Source organism: Papio anubis, chromosome 8 (assembly GCF_008728515.1).
Source record: "Papio anubis isolate 15944 chromosome 8, Panubis1.0, whole genome shotgun sequence".
Classification (NCBI taxonomy): Eukaryota; Metazoa; Chordata; class Mammalia; order Primates; family Cercopithecidae; genus Papio; species Papio anubis.
The window spans coordinates 6,047,489-6,063,596 of NC_044983.1; the positions used below are offsets into that span (position 1 = coordinate 6,047,489).

Below are 16,108 nucleotides of genomic sequence, written 5' to 3' on the forward strand. Positions count from 1 at the left end.
GCTCAAGCCTGTAATCCCAGCACTTTGGGAGGCCGAGACGGGTGGATCACGAGGTCAGGAGATCGAGACCATCCTGGCTAACACAGTGAAACCCCGTCTCTACTAAAAATACAAAAAACTAGCCGGGCGTGGTGGTGGGCGCCTGTAGTCCCAGCTACTCGGGAGGCTGAGGCAGGAGAATGGCGTAAACCCGGGAGGCGGAGCTTGCAGTGAGCTGAGATCCGGCCACTGCACTCCAGCCTGGGCGACAGAGGGAGACTCCGCCTCAAAAAAAAAAAAAAAAAATTGTTTTTAAAAAAAGATAGAACTAAATTGTTTAGGGATACAGAATCGAAAGGAAAACTATTAAGCATAAAAGGAAGTGTTTAACATTATCTCTGATAATCTCTTAGTGATAATTGGTGATTTTCTCTAGGGGAGAGAATAAGGTGTTATTATTAGGAAAAAACATTTAGGAGCCCTCTGTTGAAAACGTTCTATTTCTTGATCCAGAAAATTATATACCTTTTCATTATATAATTTATAATACATATAAACAACATATTTTCTATACACTTCTTTGTACATGTATATTTCACTATATATTATATATACCACATATTATATAATATATAACTTATAATTATATGATATATTATATTTAAATAGAAAAAAGCAAATAGGAATACTGGTAACAAGTAGAGTCAAATCCAGTAAAATTTATCTGAAAAGAGATAATCTGGAAAGGACCACAGCCCTGGGAAATAGAATTTAAAAATGCATTAAACTGAGTTATCTTTGAGAGACGTGTATCTGTTTTATTCATGCTGTGCCCCAGTGCCTAGGGGCCTGTTTGGCATACAGTAGGCACTCAATAAATATTTGTTGAGTGAATAACTGAAAGCATGGAAGTACATGTCAGGCAGCCAGCAGGAAGTGAAGCAGAGTTTCTTCTGGAAAATAGAGATGGAAGGTATTCAAGGAAAAGGAGAAAACCAAGATGCTACAGGCACTTTGAGAGGAAAGAGTTTAGGAAGCAAACTGAATGGCCCCCCGGGGAAAGACATCAGTCGTGACACTAACGTGCAACTGAGGTCATCTGTCCCCTAGCCTGACAGTCCCCAACCTTCTTGGCACCATGGACCAGTTTTGTGGAAGACAATTTTTTCCACAGACGAGGACGGGGGTATGGTTTGTGGAAGATTCAAGCATATTACATTTATTGTGCATTTCATTTCTATTATTATGTGATAATATATAATGAAATAATAAAACAACTCACCATAATGTAGAATCAATAGGAGCCTTGAGCTTGTTTTCCTGCAACTAGATGGTCCTATCTGGGGGTGATGGGAGACAGTGACAGATCATCAGGCATTAGATTCTCATAAGGAGTATGCAACCTAGATCCCTCACATGCACAGTTCACAACAAGGTTCGCACTCCTGTGAGAATCTAGTACCGACACTGATCTGACAGGAGGTGGAGCTCAGGTGGTAATGCGAACGATGGGGAGTGGCTGTCAATACACATGAAACTTTGCTAGCTCACCTGCCACTCACCTCCTCCTGTGCAGCCCAGTTCCTAACAGGCCACAAACAGGTACTGATCCGTGGCTCAGGCACTGGGGACCTCTGCTCTAACCACAGGCTCAGAGAAGCAGGAAAACATTTCATATCCCCTCATTAATGCAGTGAGAATTCTGAGACCCTCCATACCTCCTGGAGAGGGGCAGTGCATCTTGCAAGCAGGATTTTGCAGTCATGGAGAAAAACTAGAAAGAGAGGGAACAAGGACAACTAGGAAGAATACATACACTGAGCCCCTGAAATGGCATCAGATGAATTTGGGGAAACTCCATTACTTAAAGAATAAATGGAGAAAGTTGAGCATGAAAAGCCCCTATCTCTCATATTGTATCAGTGTGTCTTTAACCATTCACTTCCCCTGGTCTGACGCTTGCAACAACAGTCTTTATGCCCAGGCGGCGATCCTGCCCAGCATGGACTCACTCATCGTCTTTAGCCCTAGCCCAGTCTCTTTCCTTTCTCATCACAGAACTCTGAGAACACCCTGAGAATCTGGAGGTTCCCCTTTCCTTCAATTCCTCATACTCTTTTGGGAACACATTTAATAAGATCCCACAAAGACTCTTGCTCTCTGAAATCCCAAGAACACTTCTCTCCAGCACAATGATTTTGACATAGGAACCACTTTTATTTCCTTGGACTTGGCCAGCTTTTCAGAATATGTAGACGACTGCCTCCTCATTCTCTCATTGCCTTCTCATGGTCAAGTCATTTTGCTCAAGCAGCACAGGCCCTGTGAATTTTCTCTTCGTATATGACATTGATTCTAACTCATTGAGTTATGCCCGAGGAACCCCAGCTCTCTCCTTTAAGTAGAAAACAAGCAGCTCTGTGTGTGGAGCTCAAGTTTACTTCTCTGCAGAATTCTACCCACAAATCATTTTGAACCTAATTCACCTCAAAATGAACAAAGCAACAAAAGAGCAGATCAGCGTCTTTCCCAACACTCTTTCACAGCAGGTTTTCTTTTCCATCGAGTTGAGCTAATCTCACACATCTTCAGCCTACCTGTCCTGTGGTCTACGGGGATTGACAGAGACTTTCTGGATACATCGATTTCTGTCTAATGTGGCTGTGTGACCTCAGTCAAGGGAAAGAGACAGGACCGCTTTACAGTGTCTCATTATGAGAACATAAGAGGGTGACTTCCTAGGATTCTCTTCCCGCTTTGAAAGGTTCTGCTGGCATTTAGATTTATAGTTCACCTTCTTTGGGGATTTTTGTTAGTCCAATATCCTTCCCCAGACAGGCTGCAGTGTTCCTATCTGAGCCAATAAGTGGAACTTTGAGGCTCGTTAGGGGTATTTAAAACAAAAGAGAAAAGAAATATTAATCCCAAATATTTCCACTTGACAACCCATGGCAGGCAGACACAGAGTGCTTCAAGTCTTGCTTGACAGTCAGTGCAGGGCTCACGCTGCACTTTTCCCCAGGTGGGAAGTCACGTGTTTATATCCAGTGTGTGTGTCCTAAATTGTGAACTCATCATGCATAGTCCAGGCACAGGCATTGTTGTGATTCTCTTTGTCACACGGCAATCGTGGGGCCACACAAAAGTAAGGGCTTCTCAGGCTGGGCATGGTGGCGTGCACCTAGTCCCAGCCACTCTGGAGGCTGCGTTGGGAGGATAGCCTGAGCCCAGGAGTTCAAGACTGCACTGAGCTGTGGTGGCACCACTGCACTCCAGCCCATGCGAGAGAGCGAGAACCAGTCTCTAAATGAAAAACAAACTTTAAAAAGTAAATGCTTCGAAGGGGGCAGTGAAGGGAGGTGAAGGAGGTCTGGAGGGAGAGCAATGTGTCCCGCATCCCAGAAAGTGGGCGTCGGACCAACACTGAGCCCTCTGCTGCTGTTGCCCACATCCCCTCCTTCTTACCCAGACCTTCCCGCCCTTCTGTCCCAACTTTAACATTCTGCAAGCCCCCCAGGGGCTTCACTTTTAAGACCACCTCCCACGATGTAAGATCCTAGAATTCTCAGCATTCATTGGCCCAGAAGAGCCCAGGCCATAAAGAAAAATGAGAGAGAGAGAGAGAAAGAAAAAAAAAAAAAAAGCAGAAACACAAAAAGCACTTAAAATGATTTCTGGTTCCCATCCAGACGTCCATCATCAGATATAAATCAGACTCCCCACAGCATGCTACTGTCTGAGTTTTTTACGGGCCTTAAGTGATCACTTTGGAAAAGCCATCTAAATACGCTCACTTTTTAACCTGCATGAGCCTATGTTGAAAGCTACCCACGTAACGCAGTGCAGTCACCGCTGCCTCTTGCATCACGACTATGTCACTCATGTATTTCCATGCCCAGGGGAACTGTCCCAAGAGTAGCAAAGGCCTTTGAAGTTCTAAAGAAAACCAAAATTGCCTGAACTGTTTATATTTGGATTGGCCCCAGCAAAGAAAAGCTTTCACTTTTCTGTTATAATCACCTCCAGGGATGTTGCATCCAAAAAAACTTTCCGAGGGTTCTGGGAGTCCTGCTAGGGCACCTGATGATAACATCCTAGTAGAACAAACTCCAACAGGGAAGAACGTTACAGCGATTCCCGGAGGCTGATACCAGGCATCTCATGCCAATTAAAATCTCTCGGCGAATTCATCTAATTGCAAGGCATTCTCCTTCCCTGACCTGTTCAGTAGTATCTCAGCCTGCAAACACAGCCTTACTGAAATCACTACAATGTTTTAACGTGCTTTGTGGAGCTACAGAATTTCCCAGTGGGTCAGTAACTGGTGTATATTGCTTTATATTTTAACAGTCTCTCTACAAATTCAGAATCAGAAACCAAATATATTCATCCTGTGGTGATTTGCTTATTGCCTATGAATGGCACTTAGACAAGAGCAACAATGCACTTTTCACTGAAACCAGTTTGATTTCAGCATTCTGGCAAGCGCTTGGAAAAACCCTCCTGCTTCATTCCCAGTGCATAAATCTCAGTCCTGCACTCTCCATTTCCATGAAATGAGAAGGGAAGAGGGGAGGAGCTGAGCTTCATTAACAGGTGGTTGGGTTTGGAAGGCGCATTGGGTTGCATTCTTTCACCCTCCCTTTTCCTCACTCAGTTTTAAGCTGGTAATCAGGGGGAAAGTTGCTCTAAAATGCAAATGGAGTGCCTGCTAGAAGGGGCTGCTGTGAGGAGATCTCCATGAGAAACACGGCTTCTGCTACAACAGTCAGCAGAACCCCGGTATTGGATCACCGTTCCTTTGAAAGATTTGAGACACACAGAACCAGTATGTCTTCGTTAGAATAGAAGCTCATTCAATGAAATCGTTTGGCGTTAAATCAAGAGTGGCTTTAAAGCAAGACTGGATGGCCCCACATGGAGCTGCTTAACACAAGGCATGTAATAAATAAGGCATGAACGACTGATCCCGGCAGTGCTCCTACCAGCCAGACACTGGGTGTTTTGGAGGAGCATTTCTTTATTAGCAACCCCATCAAGCTCATAAAGTTGCCCGGCAGTTTCGCCACTCTCTTTTTAAAATCCTGTCAGTTTCCTTGGGAGGCAGGCTGAAGTTCAGGACACATGCATTTGGACTGAGAGCCTCTTCCACGGTCTGATGGCACATACCTCAGTGGCATGTGATCTTCTTTCTTCTCTTCTCTCCCCCTCCTTTGGTTAAGTTTGTCCACTGTTTCACACTAAATGTATGAAAGAGGTACTGGATCACCATGCCTTTCTTCCCTCTGGGAAACCCCTGTTCAGGCTTCAGGATCCAGCCCAAAGGCAGCCTTTCCCAGCTTTCCCCTCCACTGTTGACTGCCCCTAAACCAAGGAATCGAAGCCAGTAGCCACGGTGCAAGGCAGACGTGTGTGTTAGTTGTCGGGATGTTCCTGGAGCGCTTCCACTGTATATGCATAATGTCTAAAATTTGAATTTGAATTAATATGTCTCACAAGCCTCATGCAAGTGGCCATTCCTCTGACAAAGAAAGTAGCCTAAGTAGAAAGTGTGGTGGAAAACAAAGAGGCTACAAACCAGATGGTAGCAGATGGAAGAGAGAAGAGGCAACAGGCCTCAGACTCCTGAGGGCAGAACTATGAAGATGGGAAGTGAGTGAAGTGGTACACTGAGCTTGGGAGAGGGGAGGGCCCAGGTCTCGGACCTGGGCAAATGGGTATGTGGCACAGTGATTCTCTGAGAAAAGGAACAAGGTGGAGTGGATCTGTAGAGGGAAATAATGAGTTTTCTTGTATTCAAATTGTTTGGCTTTCACAGAATTCTACTTTCAATTCTCAGAAGAATGAGGCTGTAAATCATTTCTAAAATTAAAAATCACAATATAGAGATGGTGCCATTGTGTTTGAAAGCAACCGTTGTCTCTGCTGGGCTGGGGGAGACAATCTTTCAGAGAAGGCACCTTCTCTGACTTCAGGGCAACTTCATTCTCGCTCAAGTCAGAATCAGGAGAGGGCAGGACTGAGAGCTGGCGGAATGCTGTTTTTAGAACTCTGTGTTATAGACACATTCCTTTCTCTGCCAGCTTCCTTTGCTCTGGCTATCACAAGTGCCAGGTGTAGCCTGCTTTCTGAAACTGCAGAGATTTTAAAGAAAGACCCCGTGGCATCTTCCAAGACTGAATGCTAGCTGCTCTGAATGCAGCTGTCCCTCGGTCACTCTCAGTCTTGCCCTTCAGGCATTTCAAAGAGCTCCTTCTGAAAGCATTCCATCCCTTTGTTGCTCTCGGCCAAACTCGCCGAACTGGCTTTTTGGCTTGTGAGTGTGTGCTTTTCTCTATGGAGCTGAGTCATGGCCAGCCTGGAGCTGCCCCCTCCCCTACCACCCCCGCCTTCCCTCCTCCCCGGGACAACTGGTAGGGTGGTTGCGTTTAACTTAACTCAATTCTCACCTAAGTGTAACCACCCGTCAGGACTCCCATGAATCTGCAAGTAGCTTTTCCATCCCTTAGGGTACACAGAAATTCCCCTTAAAATGCTCCACCCAGAACTGACAACGTGATGCCATAAGGTCTGTATTCTGCGATGTCATTAGATGTGGAGGGAATAATGGGTGGGCTTGCTTTGTCACAGTGGGCTTAAAAACTCCAGCTCTAAGGACTGACTCATCAAAACCTACATCTCCAACTCTTCTGCCTGTCAGTGTGTCAACTTGGGCAGGAAACTTATTGTCTCAACAATTGATGTTCTCATCTGCACAGGGAGATTAAAATCGTACCAGCCTCAGCCTCACTTTTGTTGTGAACTAAAAGAAATGATGAGTGTAAAGCGGTTATGCAGTGGCCAGCACATAGTATGCGCCCGGTTAACAATCGTTGTTATCAAAATGTATGTCCCACAAGCTACGTCAAAATGAGCTTCTAAAAATTTGATTAATAGGTTCACATATATGGTTTGATAGAAGAAATAGACCCAGTGTTCATGGATCGGTAGGGTAATTAGAGTTCTCAATAATCTATTGTACATTTCAAACTAGCTAGAAGAGAATAATTCAAGTGTTTCTAGCATTAATAAAGGACAAATATTGAAAGTGATAGATATCCCAAGTATACCAATTTGATTCTTACAAATTACATGAATATATTAAATTATCACATGTACCCCTGAAACTGTGGCTATCTACTATGCAACAGTTAAAAATAATAAATAATGAAGGGGTCACAATGGAAAGGCATTTCTACATAGAAAAACATCCATTGATCACTAGAATGTTAAATGTACATTTCACTTCTGTTCAATGATTGAATCATACGCTATTGGAAAAACTTGAACCTGAGTTTGGAATGTTAGCGAGGAGTGACTTAAATTAGTTGAATATTCAGAGCTGGTGACACAGTTCTGTGTATATATGTGTGTACACACACACACACAGAGGATCAATAGAAAGTCTGCAGTTCATTCATGCCACCTCTTCTGCCTCTCTGGATTCTGTAGTTCTGAGCCCAGAACAGACTATGCAGGACAGGAGCATTAAACCTGAGCATGGGGCCTGACAAACAAGGACCCTCCTGGCGCTCCGATCACTTAACCTCCCCAGACCTTGGGTTCTTGGGCTGTAAAATGACCTGTATGGCCTCTCCCATCTTAACACTCTGCCGTTTCAGGAAGACGGCTTTTAACTGCAAGTAGTAGGTAGCGGTTCTCAAACTTTCTTTGCAAAGGTCATGCAAGGTGTTTATTTAAACACAAACTCCTGGAAACCATCCTGAGAAAAGGATCATTGTGGACCTTGGTGCCCTCTGAAAACCGACTTGAAGGAAGGAATCAAAGCTGCATTGGCCCGTTGTCCTCAGCACACTGTTCTCCGCACCTGAAATGCTTTCTTCCAGGTGCCCCTGCTCACCTGTCGCCTCTTGAGCCCCACATCGCTGCCTCCCACACGCTTCTGCTATTGTCCTCTTCTAGATGTGGGTTTTTCTGCTTTTCTTTTGTACTTTTTTTCCAGTTAGCTAAAATAATAAGCCACAGGATTAGAAATAGGTGTGTTACTTCAACAAGTAATTATTTTCCTGAAAATGAAAGCTGGTGGGTCTATTTTAAGAGTTAATTAGCTGACAGGGGAACCAAATTTACCCTACAGTGCATTTCAACCTGCATTTCAGAAAAGTAATAGGGAATCACCCACCAAATTTCAGTGAATCCATGAAAGCAGAGAAGCAAAGTGGGCAGCCAGTGCACCCAGGCAATCAGAATTCACCAGAGAGCTCATCTAATTTTTCTCAGGGAGAGTAATAATAATAGTAATAAAGATTTCCTTTCATTTAATGACTATAAGTCATCTTTCTCTCATTGCCATACTGTAACGGTAGCCATAGAGGATGGCAGGCTCATGGCTGCCGGAAGCTGCAGACTTCACACAAGTCAATGAGGGAGCTTGGAGCTGTCCCTTCTGGTGAGAACTTAACAGAGGCCACCTCTGCACTGCAGTCTGACCAGCGCCCAGAATCCTGACGTGTCATCTTGTTAGAAGGGGTCTCTTGGGTTTGTGCCCTACCAGGTGACATTCTGGCATTGCCCTGCTCCCTGGCTGAAGTCTCTATCATTCCTTTCCATTCTGGGGAGACATTCAGCCTACCCCAACCCCTTTGGATGAGTTGCTTTAATTTGTGCAGAGGCGTCACAGAACTGGGTGGAAGGCATTCCATCCCTACCAGGTGACTCCAGCCAAATGGGCAGCCTTAGTGACTGCTTCCACCACACAGCCAGCATTACTGTCTGCTCCGTACCACCCTGTAATGGGAACAGGCCACTGCAATGATCTTATTGACAAGGGCACAACTGTCACTCACCCCACCACAATGGTCTACTTCGCAGAGGGAAATAATAAAGTCATTATCAGCTACATTTGGATAGACTCATTCTTAACTGGGGCCATGCCCCGGCCTTCCAGTGGTGGTCTACAGTGAGCCCTGAGTCCCAGCCCTTGCTGCAGTTCATCATATATTTCTCATTACACATCAACATAATTCTGAACGTGAATCTCATGTGTGCCTAATGGAAAGGATGGTGCCGGATGGTCAGGCAGTTGGTCCAACTGCAGAGACAACCATTTAGTCTTCCAAGAGGGCAGAACGGGGCTGAGTCTGAGGCGAAGCCCAAGGCCCCATGCCCACAGCCTGGACCTTCTCTGGCCAAGGTCAAATGCATTCCACAGGCTAGACACAGCAGTCAAGCAAGAATGACCTGGAGAAAAGGGCACTCCCTCTCTGGCCTCAGTTTCCCCTTCTGTAAAGTCAGAGGATTGCTACTCAAAGTGTGATCTGTAGCCCTCCCTGCAGTATCAGTGTTCATAGACCATATGCAAATTCCTGTCCCACCCCGGGACAGGATGACCGTCCTCTCTGAACCTCAATTTCCTCATCTGTAAAATGGGGCTAAGACCACTTCTTACCTTTGGGGTGAAAAATGAATGAGATAACATATGTTAGTACCCGGTACAGTGAGTGTAAATACTCAATAAATGGGACCAAATGAGCTAATCTTTAAAAATACCCACTTCTGACTTGGGTTTGACGGCATGATTACGGCATTCACAATGGGATGTGGGCTTGCAAATGTCTGCAACCCTCTCCTCTGGCCTTTATACTTCCTTAAGAGGCCAATTAGAGTTAGAATCTCTGTAATTGATGTAAGACTCCATCTCAGCTTTGAGAAACTCAAATATAAAGAAGGAAGTATTTCTTTTTTCAGAGAGTTGTACTTAGGAAAGACAACCGGCTTCACCTTTCCCCCAAAACGTTACTGTCTGCACAGTGGGACCTGACCCAGTGGGCTGTCTTGGAGGAACAGCAACACCCGCTGGGACCCTGTTCCCTTTGTGTAAACAGAGCAGCTCCAAACCGCGGCCCTCCTGGGCCCCCTAGCGGCGGCAGGGATGGGCACAACGTTCAAAGATCTGGCAAAGCCCTCAGGAGCGGCCCTGGCACAGGCGGCCCAGGAATGCCAGGCGGTTTTGCACCCTTCAGTGCCCCCAGTCTTTGGAAAGGTTGAGCCCCAAGGCAGGGGCGCTTTCCCTGAGTCGGGACAGGTGCAGTGACTCTCAACTTGTAACCTCCTACCCCTGTCAGCCCCATCCTGATGACACAGCCAAAGCCCCAAACTATGATTTGCGTATCAACAGTATCCCCAGATGGTAATACAGAAAGGTGGAAACGCAACGGCTTTGGAGTCAGAAATACTTCGATTCCAGTCCTGGCTAACCTACTTACTAACCGAATATTCTTAGACTAGTTACTTAATCACTCCAGGCCTCCATCTTCTCATAAAACAGGGGTGACAGTTCTTCCCTCATAGGGGAGCTTCAATTATTAAATGACAACATGCATATATATGTATGCATATAAAATTTCATACCGCTATAAACCAGAATATAGGTGAATATAGGTTTATCTATCAATGAATACACACACAGAGAGGGAAGGCACCTGGCCCTTGCGAAACACACACTTGTAGGTACTGATTACCATAACTACCCAGGCGAACACACCTAAAAAAATTGAAAAAGTGTTTTTGCAGTTTTCATGTTTAGATCTGAAACAACCTGTTAGTTACACTAGGACCTGACTTGTGGGAATTAGCCTTGGATACAGGAGGCCTGGGGCAAACAACTTTTCTAGTTCTCTGACTCTACAAATGCGATCTCCTCAAGGGAACTTTAAAAGCAGCCCTGAGGATGCAAAGGCATAAGAAAGATACAATGGACTTCCGGGATGTGGGAAAAGGGTGTGGGGGAGGGGGATGGGGGGAGGGATAAAGGACTACAAATTGGGTACAGTGTATACTGCTCGGGTGAAGGGTGCACCAAAATCTCACAATTCACCACTAAAGAACTTACTCATGTAACCAAATACCACCTGTTCCCCAAAAACCTATGGAAATAAAAAAATAATAATAAATTTTTAAAAAATTAAGCAGCCCTGAAAGGAAAGGAAATCACAAAAGAAGAGCTGTGAGTATTTGGATGCTAAGAGGGGAGTAAGTGACCCAACTTGTCTTAGGAAATGGGATATCGGGTTTGAAGCTATGCAGGTGCACAGAACTGGGGAATTTTAATTAGAAGCTAGACTCTTTCCTTCTTGCTCCTTCCCAGCTCCCTGGGCCACTGCCCAAACAGGGCTCAATCTAAAGTCCGTGAGTCAACGACACATAGTAAGGGTGTCTCTTTGCCAGTCAGTAGAAAACCCAAAATGTGGATAAGATGCAGGTGTTGGCCAGGTGCGGTGGCTCAAGTCTGTAATCCCAGCACTTTGGGAGGCCGAGACAGGCGGATCACGATGTCAGGAGATCGAGACCATCCTGGCAAACACGGTGAAACCCCATCTCTACTAAAAAATACAAAAAAAACTAGCCGGGCGAGGTGGTGGCGCCTGTAGTCCCAGCTACTAGGGCGGCTGAGGCAGGAGAATGGCGTAAACCTGGGAGGCGGAGCTTGCAGTGAGCTGAGATCTGGCCACTGCACTCCAGCCTGGGCGACAGAGCGAGACTCCGTCTCAAAAAAACAAAAAAAAAAAGATGGAGGTGTTGATACAATCCTCCTAAAGTCTGTCCTTTGGTTTTGCTAGAGAGATCCATGATCAATAATCTATTCTCCTAATGCATCCAACAAGAATCAACAACCCTTTTTATCTGAAGGAATCACTAGATGGAAGAACACAAGCTAAATCAACACTATGTCTAAAATCTTTAGAAAAATAAAGCTATTAATTTAATCCAGTGAAAAGCGTATTGAGCATATACTAGAATAGGAAGATGTAGATAAAATCCAGTCCTCGAGAAGATCACAACTCAATGGACAAGAGAAACATATTTACTCCCTAAATCAACAGTATAAAAAAAATGCACATTTAGAGGGACAAAACAGTACTAAGGAAACATTAAGAAAGGAAAGGTTCCTTCAAACTGCATTTTGGTGAAGCTGCTATATGCCAAGTTTTGTGCTCCACAAAGGAAAAGAAAAATGAATCAGATTTCTTCCTTAGCTATGAGGAGTTTTGTATCTCTCTGGGAAGACAGATGTTTAGGAAACAAGGTATAATTCGATGTGATGATGGTAAAGCAGTGTTCAGAGACTACAAGAAGCAGAGGAAGGGAGAGGCATGTATCCATGCATATCAGGGAGGGCATCCTGGAGGAAGCAGCCTTGGGGTAGGTGGGGGGCGGGGGTAGGGAAATTGACTGACCAGCTCCTAACCTTTGGGCATCATCTTAAACCCAAATGGTGATGTTTAACCTCATGATATTGGCAATGGAGTCCAGAAAGTCTTCCACTGCTTCAGGATTTAACTCTGTTAAATTCTTTATTCAATATCGCTAATATTAAGCTTTGGTTCTCTGAAGTGGTTTTATCTTCCACTGGTCAAGAGTTGCCAGAGCTAAAATAATTTCCTTTTATGCTCAATCTGTTTGTAGAAGAAATGGTTGATATCTACTTTCTACAAATCATTATCTTAATGGAGTGTCACAAGACCACCATCCTTTGACCACATTCTCTTAATGAAGATGGAAAGCATAAATGGATAAAACCAAGCACTTCTGTTCTGGTATTGCCAAAACTAGTCAAATGGTGTTGCATAAATTGGACTTAAGTATCACTTGTCACATGGGTGACTGGTAGAGGTTACCAGGGTATGACAGCTGTCATGAGGAGGGCTCCCAATCGGCAGGCTGGGAGAGGCAGAAGCTATTCCTGTTGCTAGAGCTTTCTTTACAGATGCTGATACTGAATCTGGAGGTAGTTCTTTAAAAGTTTGTTTAAAAGTGGCTCAGGAGTTCAAGACCAAGCGGGAAACATGGCGAAAACCCATCTCCCCAAAAATACAAAAATTAGCTGGGAGTGGTGGCGTGCCTGTAGTCCCAGCTACTCGGGAGGCTGCAGAGGGAGGATCACTTGAGCCCAGGAGGTCAAGGCTGCAGAAAGCTGAGATTGCACCACTGCACTCCAGCCTGGGCAACAGAGTGAGACCCTGTCTGTCTCTCTCTCTCTCTCTCTCTCAAACACAAACACACACACACACACACTCATGAGTGGAAGGCATCATTCTGTGTTGCAGTTACCAAGTGCTGTCCCAGTGTACAATATAAAGTTCTAGTTCTTCGTTATCTTAATGATTTTTTCTTTTGCTTCAACAAATGACTTTTATGGTTGATCGATATCCATGCAAAACACTTTACTTTAAAAAGCCCATATGGATATTAATTTTCTTACTTTGACATAGAGAGTAAGGACATGTGCAACACCAACATGCAAATATTAGCAGAATTGATTCATTTTGTTTTGAGCTAGAGTCTGTTGTGATTTTGCTTTCAACCTGCCGAATATTTCACTTTATTGTTATCTGCCCAGTTTGAATACCAATCCTTTTTACTTTTTAGGCAATATGCATATTTTAATGATGAAAGCATTACATGTTGACTGTCAAATATTATTCCCTACATTCAAAAACTAAACACACACAAAAAAAAGACTCGATGGGGAAATGGTGGATTTGGGACTAGGGCAGGCAACCTTCAAGATGAGCCTGGAACTCATTGTCATTCCAGATGTGAGGAAGTGCTCAGCACAATGATGAGAAGACTGTACAGAAACCAGCACAAAGGGCTACCACTGGCCATGTCATGAAGGGGATCCCGGGGCCACATCGGACAATTTGAGCAAGGAAATAGTGATACTATCTCCTAAAGCAGGAATCCGTGAGTCTATGTTGAGATAAGTAAATGAGTAAATAAATGGAAAATGGAGAATGTTTTCTTCCTCCATCAGTGGAATACAATTGATTAATCATTGTAAGAATTCAGCCAATGATGCTGAATTGGTGAGTGAAAGGTCAAGAGAAATGCGATAGTCCACACTCTCAGTACGCCTCCATGCTGTCGAGGAAATCTGCAGGTACCTCTTTAACCAAGTGATCAAGGTTAACTTCACCAGTAATTCGACAAACTGCAACCACCTAATGTGTGGTAGGATGCATGATAGGAACACATTGTCACTTCCGTGAGATTGCCGCCAAAATTGCATAATCTGAGTCTAATCATCAGACAAAACCAAATGGAGGGGCATTCTTTAAGACAATAGGCCTCTAACATACAAAAATGTCAAGGCCTTGAGAGACAAGAAAAAACACAGAAGACATCCAGCCAGAAAGAAACTAAAAACGTAGGACAGCTAAATTCAACGTGTGGACCGGATTGAATCCTCCTCCTAGAAAGGACATTATTGCAATGATGGGAACCTTGGATCGAGTCTGTAGGTTCGATTATAATACTATATTAATGTTAATTTTCTGATTTTGATGGTTGTATTGGCATTATGTAGAGGAGTGTCTCAGGTTGTAGGAAATATTTGCTAAAGTATTTGGGCTCATGGGCATTGTGTCGTAACTTAACAAATTGTTCAGAAATAAAGCTCTTTGTACTAGTCCTGCAACATTTTTGCAAGCAGGACATTATTTCAAAATAAAAACAAAAAAAAGAGATGATAGGACTCTGAACAATATAAAAAATAAACTTTCAGAGGTGATAAGGGAAATTTAAAAAAAGACAAAATTTGTGACAAAATTTGGAAGCCATATTTGACACAGAATGTATCATTGATGCTGTTTAAAATTAACTCAACGATGTTGAGACCTAGCATCGACCATTTATCTGTGGATAAAGCAGTGAAAAACCAAACAGATAAAATAAATGTGCAAAACAATTACATGAAGAACAAATAAAAGAAAACCAATATGTTCAAAATTGTTCCTGAAGAAGAAAATAAAACAGAGGTAACAAAAAATATCCAGTTTTACTATGAGAAAACTTTCCAGGAAAAAAACAAACAAACAAACAACAACAACAACAACAAATGAATCTGTAGATTTGGAAAAAAAGAAAACACCCCATCCTACCAGTAAAATTAATAGAGAATTCATTGCTTAATTCAATATAAAAGAAGAATCCTTCAGCATCTCGACATGATAACAAATCACCAGCAGTTCAGAGAAAATTTCAGCCTCAGGTACCTCAGCAGGACTGGATCCCACAAAAGAATGAAGCTATGCTCGCACAGTAGTAACAAAAAAAAAATGGTTTGCAAGTATTCCATGTCAATTTTACGAGTCATCATTTATTGGCAAGGAAAAAGAAAACATTCCTACCTTTCCAAGGACTGAGGATACAGGCGTCACATGGGATATATACGCGAAGACTGTGGCAGAGTCTGCTGGTTGTGTCTCCTGCTTCGTCAGGGACGGGACTCTGAAATGAGGAAGGCACAGAGCCAGCCAGACTTAAAATGACACTTTCCAAATTCCCTTTCATTCAGCTGTTGCCATGTTGATCAAGTTCTGTCCAAAGGAATCCAAGAAGTGCTGTGAGGGGTTTCCGGGCAGTTTTTCCCAGGGAGAGGCCTGTCCTCCATCTCTCTCTTTCTTCTGAGGAGGCCAGAGGGCTACCAGTCTAGATCTTTAGGACTTAGTTCACGAAGACCCAGTCACAGCCCGGGCCTGCCTGCTTCCAGACTTCTTTTGGGAGAGAGAAATAAACTCCTATCTTGATTAAGCCTCACTTGTTTTCCGATTTCAAACACCTGCAATAAATCAACCCCAAAATGACGCCAAATGAAAGATTAAATCACAAATGCGGAAATCATTTGTATGAAAGAAATCATAGTGAACATTGAACTCTATTAAACATAAGATAAATTGGCCGGGCACAGTGACTCATGCCTGTAATCCCAGCATTTTGGGAGGCCGAGGTGGGCAGATCACCTGAGGTCAGGAGTTCGAGACCAGCCTGGCCAATATGGTGAAACCCAGTCTCTACAAAAAACACAAAAAATTAGCCAGGCATACGGGCTGGTGCCTGTAATCCCAGCTACCTGGGAGGCTGAGGCAGGAGAATCACTTGAACTCAGGAAAGAGAGGTTGCAGTGAGCCGAGATCACACCACTGCACTCCAGCCTGGGTGACAAGACCTAAACTCCATCTAAAAAAAAAAAAATTAATTAATTAATTTAAAATTTAAAAAAAAAAAAAAACATAGGTTAAGTTAAAACAGTTGGGGGGAAATAGAGTTAAAATGCCATGACATGCTA

At 43.7% G+C, this 16,108-nt stretch overlaps 2 long non-coding RNA genes across 2 annotated transcripts in view; both read right to left on the reverse strand.

Annotated features, from left to right (window-relative positions):
* Positions 1 to 15,807, reverse strand: part of LOC110743900 — a 75,994-nt gene extending 60,187 nt beyond the window's left edge. Inside the window, exon 1 of the long non-coding RNA XR_002523682.2 lies at positions 15,171 to 15,807. This is a non-coding gene — a long non-coding RNA (uncharacterized LOC110743900). The remainder of the gene's footprint in view (positions 1 to 15,170) is intronic.
* Positions 1,294 to 10,753, reverse strand: LOC116276322. Its single transcript, XR_004185726.1, has 3 exons — positions 6,429 to 10,753; positions 1,542 to 5,443; positions 1,294 to 1,319 (listed from the first exon to the last, which is right to left on the reverse strand). It is a non-coding gene; the product is annotated as an uncharacterized LOC116276322 (long non-coding RNA).
* Positions 15,808 to 16,108: the final 301 nt, after the last annotated feature.